This window comes from Lichenostomus cassidix, chromosome 3 (assembly GCF_008360975.1).
Source record: "Lichenostomus cassidix isolate B80296 chromosome 3, HeHo_3.0, whole genome shotgun sequence".
NCBI classification, from domain to species: Eukaryota; Metazoa; Chordata; class Aves; order Passeriformes; family Meliphagidae; genus Lichenostomus; species Lichenostomus cassidix.
Window position 1 is genome coordinate 22,019,256 of NC_139483.1, and position 8,766 is coordinate 22,028,021.

The following is an 8,766-nucleotide window of genomic DNA, read 5'->3' on the forward strand; positions in this document are numbered from 1 at the left end:
CCTAACCCAAACTACAACAGATGTTATAATTGTTGGGTAGAATACTTGAGAAGCTGTAGCACCATTTGTGTTCCCATTTTGATCTGCTACTGGAGGCCTTGAAACATAATAAATGGAAGTACAAAGAAGGACAAAAGCAGAAGGGTGACTCAAATGGCATCACTCTAGACAAAGACTATGAAAAACTAAAGTGTTTCAGTCATCAAGTCAATCTCCAGTAAAAAGGAAGAAATGTCACAGGTGAACTGAGAACCCAACCAGGGAAACAGCAACAAAAAAGGTGGGAAGCAAGAATCAAACTCACAGATTTGAAAAAAAATTATCTCTTCACTAAAAAAGAAGACAGAAGAGGCTTCTTGAGCTCAAAAATACTGACCTAACAGTCCACTTAACATATGGGCAAAGAATGGGCGCTATATGCCGCCTATGATGACGCATGATCTTAATCAAGTATGTTATGAGAGACTAAAACATTCAAGTACTCTTGTTAAATAAATACTTTTTTAAGAAAAGTAGACTGCGAAAGAGATTCAATAACAATATATATTTTAAAATCTGAATTGGTTAGTTTTAGTCATAAAAGCAAAGAAAGCTTGCATGTCAACACAAGCAGTTGAGTGTGCCTCAACAGGGACAACATGTAGCTCAGCTTGCCTCATGCCTTTGGTGTAAACATGCATCCCATATGTGCAGAACAGATACCAAAGTTCATGTGGTGAAAGAGATCCCCAAAAATTATCAGTTTGTAATATCAAGTTAGTCCTAACTAGGGCGGCCTTTACCAGATAAAACCAGGTCCAGTCTTTTGAGCTTTCTTTCAGAGCTAATGATGCCAGTTTTGTTTCAAACTGAAGACTTAAGTTAGTTTACAGTAAGGAGTTGTAGGCTTGGCACAGGTTGACCAGCAGCTTAATTATATCTGTAATCTCATTAATGCAGAAAAATTTTATTGCCTTCCTCTTGAAGATATAAGTGGACTTAATCTTGTATCTCAATCAGGCTTAGCAGAACATTAAATATAAATGCTGTCAGTAGCCAACTTCTTTGATGAAGGCAGCAGTACATAAAGCTGAACTGAATTATTAATTAAATTACTCCTGCAGAACTCACATGATGGTAGAAAAATTCTGTAAAAAGTCTCAAGTAAATGTTAACATTTTCAACAAAATAACCACTGTCTTTGATTAATGGAGGTCTAATCAGACTATACATTCATTTGGAATCATCTATGAACTGTCATGGAAGTAATTTGTGTCATCTCAAAACCAGTACAGATTTGTCAAAGTACTACATGTAATACAAGGCCTTGATGTAATTAATTCAGTGATTAAAACGTTCATAAAGTGTGTGTCCTTGGCCAAGCACAGCCCTGCCATGGTCTCAGTTTCAAGAGAGCTGATGTGTCAGCACTTACTCTTGTAACACAAGCACAGGAAGGTTACTGCAGGCAGACCTGTGCAGCTGGTTTATATCCCTGGGCCTGCACTGAGATAAAATCATACATACTTTATGTAACACCACAGACAATGGGAAGATATAGAAAGTGCAAAGTGCAAGCAAGACAAAAAATCCTAAAGAACTCCTTATTTTTTCACTATCATGGTGAAGACTCGGCATTCTAACACGTGACATCTGGGTCTGTGGCAGGTCTTCTTTCTTTTTTTACTTTGTTAGCAGCCATGCTCATAGCACCTGCACACCATGTTGTAGCAACAATACATATTGCATTTGTTGGGGAGTAAGTATATTGGACTTTATTCCCAAAGCAAAACACGCTTCTCTGCAGGAAGCTTCAGCTGGAGGCTCCCTCTGGAGCTGCTCCTGATGCTCGGCTCTTTGCCTCCTTTGGAAGCTGCTCTGTGGCCCAGCTGGAGTCACTGCATAAACACCCCAGGAATTTCTGTAATCTCACAGCTTGCACACTCCCCTAGGGAAGAATGGAAGAGAGAGGTCCTCTCCCTGCTTCACAGACTACATTTGGTTTCTATCCAGTAACTGTTTGAAGTAAATCAGACTTTCCAGTATGGCCCAGAACTGGCAGAAACTACATCATTACAGATGCTTCCAGATTGTCTTTAGCATTCCCTAGGAGGCATCAAGAGCTCAGACCATGTGAAGAACATCTCACTATTTCACATTACCTGAGCAGGGGTCAGTAAAGATGAGAGCAGATTTTCAGAGGAAGAAAAAAAAAGCACAAATAAAGAAGAGAGCATCATAAAGGACCCCTAACCTATGCCTGACAGGCACATACACTAAGACAGACAATCCTGGAGGGAAAAAATGGGGATGGAACCAAAAGAGCTACTTCATCTCACAAGATACATTTTGACAATTCTTCTAGACTGTCAAAGCAAGTAAATGCTGACTCTACCTCCTAGCTTCTCCTGTCCTCATCTCACAACCTTTCATCAGCAATACTGTTACTTAAAAAAGAAGTACGAGACAAAGCTTGTGTGTTTGACTGCAGTGCAGGAGCCAGCTTCAGAGAGAGACAGATCAGCAATGCTTATTCCAATGAAAAGGAGACACCTTCATGTTAGTGAGTGATCAGGACTTTTTTAACAAGGACTTGACCTTTCCAAACCTGGCGTAGGTAAAATAAATAGAGACATGCCTAGTTCATGGCAACCCCTTCTATATACAATACAGAGGATTTTTCATGCACTGTTGCCACAGAAGACTTTACTGTCAGCTCAAAAAGCACAGAAAACAGTGCACAGAAAGGATCTTCTAACACTACTGTGTTTCTGCTTCATAACCACTTCCTGCTCTTCCTTCTGTGCTTATTGAGCTCCATTCACAAACCCCAGAGAACCTGGTGTCACAGCAGGGCTGGGGAAGAGCATTTCACAGGGAGGAATGAATGTGAATTACTACTGACTGACATCAAGGCACAAGATCCAAGATCTACTCCCAGTTCTTCTACTGACTAGCTACTTCTTCCTATCCCTCTGTTTCCCTTTGCTATTTGTAAAGCAACTGGAATCACAAAATTCTTCAAATATTTAGATCAAACATACAATACAGGACAACAAGAGGATACACACATCTGTTGCCATATTTTGCTGCTCAGTAACGTGGCAATCTACTGTAACCTTAAAGTGACCAAAGCAGATTCAAATTAAGTTGGGAGAAGAAATCTTGCTTGCTTGCTTGCTCTCTCTTCAGGAGTGGCAACTAGAAATAAGCCAGGTTTATAAGGACAGGTGTTTTGGGACACTTTTGAGCAATTTTGTCTAACATGTTGCTAAGTGCAATAGAGGTTTTACTGAATAAAGACAGGTGCTATTTAATTTTTTTTTTTCATAAACAGGATTGTGATGTAAAATTTGCATTATCAGGTTAATGCAAATTTAATGTTTAATGCATCGTTAAACAGGTTAGCTCATACTGTGATGTGCACAGAGCTCCATGCTAGTGTCACCATCAGGCTTATTGGAAAGGATGTTGTAGAAACAACAGAATCATGTTGCTGCTAACTAGGAAAGGCCTTTAACCATGGTTGCTGTGACTAGGACAACATTTATGTTCTGCATAAAGCAGAATATTGCATCAAATGCCCTGGCAAAGCTCTATGTCCCTTATGACTAAGCTGCACACAGATAACAGTATAAAACGGTTCATTCCCTATTCTATGTAATTTTACTGGTAGAAGTTATAAGCATATTCATGCCACTATATGCTGTTTCAACCCAAACAAGAGTTTTGCTGAAATGGTACAAAGCATGGATTTCTGTGAGGTGTCCTGGTGGTACAGCCTGTGGGCATTCCTGTACTTGCAAAGGTGCTCTCTGCATAGGTGTGGCCCCAAGCATGAGAGTTAAGAACACAGAACCAAGCATCAGAGAGGCAGAAATCCCTTCATGGTTTTAGCCTCTTTAAAAAGTGCTCCTCCAAAGGAATCCCAGACCAACCTGAGACATTCTTTAGGAAGCCATTAGTTCTTGAGAAATCGGGCATCTTCAGGTTATTTTGCATCCCTCAGGGATGACCTCTCCTAAACACATGGACCAGACCTTAACTACTAGGCTCTCCCTCTAACCACAGCCTCTGTCCCTTACACCAAAGGGAGCCACTAGCAATTTCCCCCAGGAAGCACTGTCATGCTGCTGTGAACTACAAAATAGCTTTGGGCTCCTGTAGATTTATTTGTTTGTTTGCTTTGTTTTGCAGCATGACCCAGAACAAAAGGTTGGCATTGAACAGTTTATGGGATAAAAGACACAACTGCCACAAGTTGAAGCAGCTCAGTAGCTGAAAAGAGCAACTTCCTGCAGAGTTGATGGGACAAAACTTGGACTCATTTTTGGAGTCAGGTGACAGATTTTTGGCCCTGCACAGAGCAGCAAGTGTATCAAATGTAGGCTGTGTACACTTACCCAAATTAGCTTTTTGTGAGACAGCCTCACCGCTTGGAGAAGATTTCTTAAAAACAACACCTTGATGGTGCTTTGTAAGGCTATGAAAGTGTATGTGAAAGAAGTAAGGCTGACTGCAGCAAATGGAAAGTTTAACATATCTCAGATAAGCTCCTACTAAAATTTTCATATGACATAATAAGGCTCAGATTTAAATCCTTTGGTCTTTGTAGAAAATTAGTTTACCTGACAAAAGAAGATTCAAACATTTAAATCTGGTACTGACAAAATAGTGGGGATTTTGCTACCAGTTTTAAAGGAAATAGGACTGGGTTGCCAGGGTATGATGCTCTTTGTTGTACAGTGGCAGCCACTCCCAGCAACTCAGCTGGGAGCTGAACACTCAATAATTGGAGGTACTTGGCTTGAAAACAGCTGAAATATTGATGCCTACCTCACCTTGGAAATCCATTATTTGCTTGCAACAGGGACATTCACATGACAGGACCTTCTTTCACAATCCTCCCATGCCCCACCCTGCAAACTACCCCCTCCACCATCCCATCTGAGAACAGGAGTACATTCAATATTTTAGTAAATAGTGACACTTGAATATTAAAATTATATATCTCTCTAGTAAAACAGTTGGAGTAGAGGACAGGAAAATAAACAGAACTTTTTGTCTACTGCAGTGAAAATAAGAAGACACAATTTTGCATAGACAGATGAAAATACTTCTGTAAAATTAATTTGTTTAACAAATATTTACCAGATTTTTGGAAAGTGTTAGATCTCCTATTTAACTTTCATGAAAAGTATTTAGAAAACAAAAGGTGACACTTTTGTCTGCTCTCAATCTGCAAACTTCACTTGTACAAGTTTTACTATAATTTCTCCATCTATCAACTTTCTCACTGCAGCATTTGGTTACCTTCCAGCTGCTGGCTTACCTACCTGCAGAATCCTTCTGTGAACAGAAAACATCTCACCATTTCACCACCCCTACTGCTCTTCTCCAGAACCTGCCAAGCTCAGGATGTGAGCAGACAAGTAATATGTGCCTCCCAGGCAACTGGCAAAGATTTCTTTTTCCCCCAAACCAGAGAGAGAAGAGGACAAAATGAGAGTCACATTTCCTTTATAGTCCAGTTCAGCTCTCTGGGAAGTGCAGTGGTGCCTCTCCAGGCTGCATCTCTGCCTAGACCACAGCACTAACAAGCAAGACAGAAGGATGCAGAGAAGTCACAGCATGCACCATCATTAAGGCTCTGTCCTGCATCCTGACACAGTTTCAGATCAGACTCCATAAATAACTTAAATGACATTTGCATATCAAAAGAACACAACTGTGCTCATTAACTTCAGGAATTTCTGAGTGAGAAAAGATTGGTCAGTTCCCATGTGATGAAAACCCAAATGCTGACAGAGGCAATTGTTCCTCACCTCTGGGGCACAAATCTGAAGTGCTCCCCATACTTTCCTTCTCCTTTTCCTCATCTCCAACCAAATGTCAAGCCTTGCCTCTAGCCTTTCAAATAAACCTGATAACTTGGCTGTATGTACTTCAGCCCCACACTTGGGAATGCCTGAAGTGTTTTGTCTGAGTGATTTCTTCTAGGAATTGGCCTGAGGGAAAGGAGAAATAAAAATTGAAAATAAAACCCAGAAAGCAAATAAACAATTAATGGTCTTGTATCAAGAAATGTGAGGTGCTCCTAACCATATTTGTAACATATCAATTCAAATTTTTTAAGGATTATTATAATGCAGAAATGTTAATGTTATTCTTCAGCTTTCTAATATCACTGTTGGAAAAAACTAGGAGTATGCAGTCATTTCAGCATGAGTGAGTACTCAGGGTTCAAATGTATAGAAATATTTAGGTTAAACATATTCTTTCAAAGTTATTCTGCCTCTCAGTTCTTATTCAGTACCTGTCTTTAACTAGTAGGTGGAAAAAACTGCTCACAGTTCTCCTTGAGCTCATCTCACTGAAGTAGACTTGAAAGGCACGGTGCCTTCTAAATGGTATGGTACCTTGTTTTCATATGGAAAAAGGGAATGCTGTCCCAGGATGCCTAAGCAGGACTCATTGAGTAAGTGAGGTGAATTCAAAGTTTTTCTCTGTGATTTTCCTGGCCATTTAGGCATCTACTCACCTGTACATGGGGTTTTGCCTTAATGAGTTTCAGGCATTTGAAGTACTTTTGATTTGGGGGAAAAAAAAACCCAAAAAACCATAAATGATTCTTCAAGAACCAAAATCTGCAGCCTCTTTGGAATTTTCTTTATGGCATGAATCAGTCACTGATTAGGAAATAGCAATGGGAAGACAGGCCAGCCCTGAAAAACTAACCACACGCAGTATTGTGAACCCAGCTTTCCCTTCATTCTGTATGCAAAACACACAACTCAGCTAAAAACAACAGACTGCCTCAGATTTACTTCTCCAGCATGCTCTTGGAATTGCCATTAAAACCTAATTTTTGCCCTATGATCTTTCCAATCTTCCTTCCACTTTAAAAGATCTCTGGAGGTGGCAGGAGCAATCACCATCAGACTCTCTTAAATGAGCAGCTCCAGGCTTTTGAGGTTTTGCTGAAAACAGAAATACATTGACACAAACAGCCCTGGAAACACAGACAGAACTAAAAGATAGCTCATAGCAAAGGAAAAGGGTCTTTTCAGAAATTATCACACAATTGTACAAAGCAACTTCTACCCAGGATTGTTTCCATGGATTTAAATTACAATAATACTGTAACAGTCAAAATGGAAACTGTATTCTCTGTTCCTGAGAAAAAAAGAGGTGCTTTCTGTTAGTTTTGTGAATTCAGGTACGCATTAGTTCAGCCCCCACCTTGGGAGGCAAAGTCCTCACTCTGGCACATGGCAGCCAGAGCAGAGCAAGGAAGAGGAGTCCTTCCAGTTTCACATTGCGAGGATTTTTTTCTCCATGTGATTTTACATGGTAAATCCAGATTGTTCATCAGTCACCCACTGACCTTTCCAAAATCCTCTTTAATACTTAATTTTATAATTTTAAGCCAAGTCTGTGCAGCAGGAGACCATGTGTGAAGAAGATAAAACAGAAAGCTTAACAAAAACCAGCTTCCCGCTGTCCACCACAGCTCTTAACCCAAAATATTCCAGCCAATAAATGCCCAGCACTTAAATACAGCTCCAACATCAAAGCACTTTACAGACCCCACATACACTGCAATAAAAGATTTGGGGAGTATAAAATGCTCCTCTGTCAGGATGACCTGTCAGTAATTCTGGTGTAAGTCCACCCTGTCAGGAGACTTGCACCAGCTTCCCTGAGGGTTTACTCCTTATCTCACTGATATCCCTGTAAAAATCCTTCTGACTCTGTGCCTAATCGAGCAATTGCTGTGTGCAAAACTTAGCATCATGTGGATGTAGAAAGAGTGTCCAAATGGACAATGAACATGTACAATATATACATCCACTGGCAGAAAGACAGAGAATCTTACTGGAAGTTGCTTCCATGGTAGATGCAAAGGATCTTAGAAAGGGGAAAGAGGAGGCACAGGCACAAGGTATACTGGAGAGGAAGATTTATACAGAGCAGTGGAAGGAGACTCAGAGGAGGAGCAGCTCAGACTTGGGGCTGGAGATGCCAATGGAGCAAATCCAGTGGACAGCAGTATTTGCTGATGTAAAATGGTGTGGCACAAGGAAGGGTTGGACTCAGGAGCTGGGGCACAGCTGGCAAGAGGAAAGGTACAGTCCAACACTCAAAGAACTATTCTTTTTAATAGCTGCATCCATGACTGGAGGGAGATGAAGGAATTAATTTCAAATTGAATTTTAGCATGTAAATGATGTTTTAATGCATTTTGCCTTTTAAATAAACTTGTTTAAAATTTAATAAGAACCAGTGGTGACTTTTCTGAATACCTGATTTTTTTGGTAATCTATTCAAGTAATTTATATAAGAAATACTGCACTAGTGAAACATGCTGTTAAGTTTAATAAGTTAAAGGAAGATGATTTTATACAAATGTAGAAACTGAATAAGTAAGAGCTGTAGCTGTGGATGTCAATTCAAGTTCTACAATAATGCAGAAATTAACGTGATAGAAGTATCTAAGTGAACTCATGCCATGTTCTAAGTACTCTTCCACCAAAAAATGCAAGTATTTTTTATTTTGATAATGAAAACGAGAAGGTTTTGTTCTAACTAATTTTCAGTTTCTATTTTCTCAGAAAATAGGCAGGCATATTTTCTTTAAAGCAGGTAAAAGTTAGAAATACAATGTGAATCTGAAATCAGTGCTCTTCCTCTTATCACCTACAGAGTAGGTACTACAATGTAATAGGGCACCTCTCATACAAGGAAAGGCTGGGAGAATTGGGATTGTTCAGCCTGGAAAAGAGG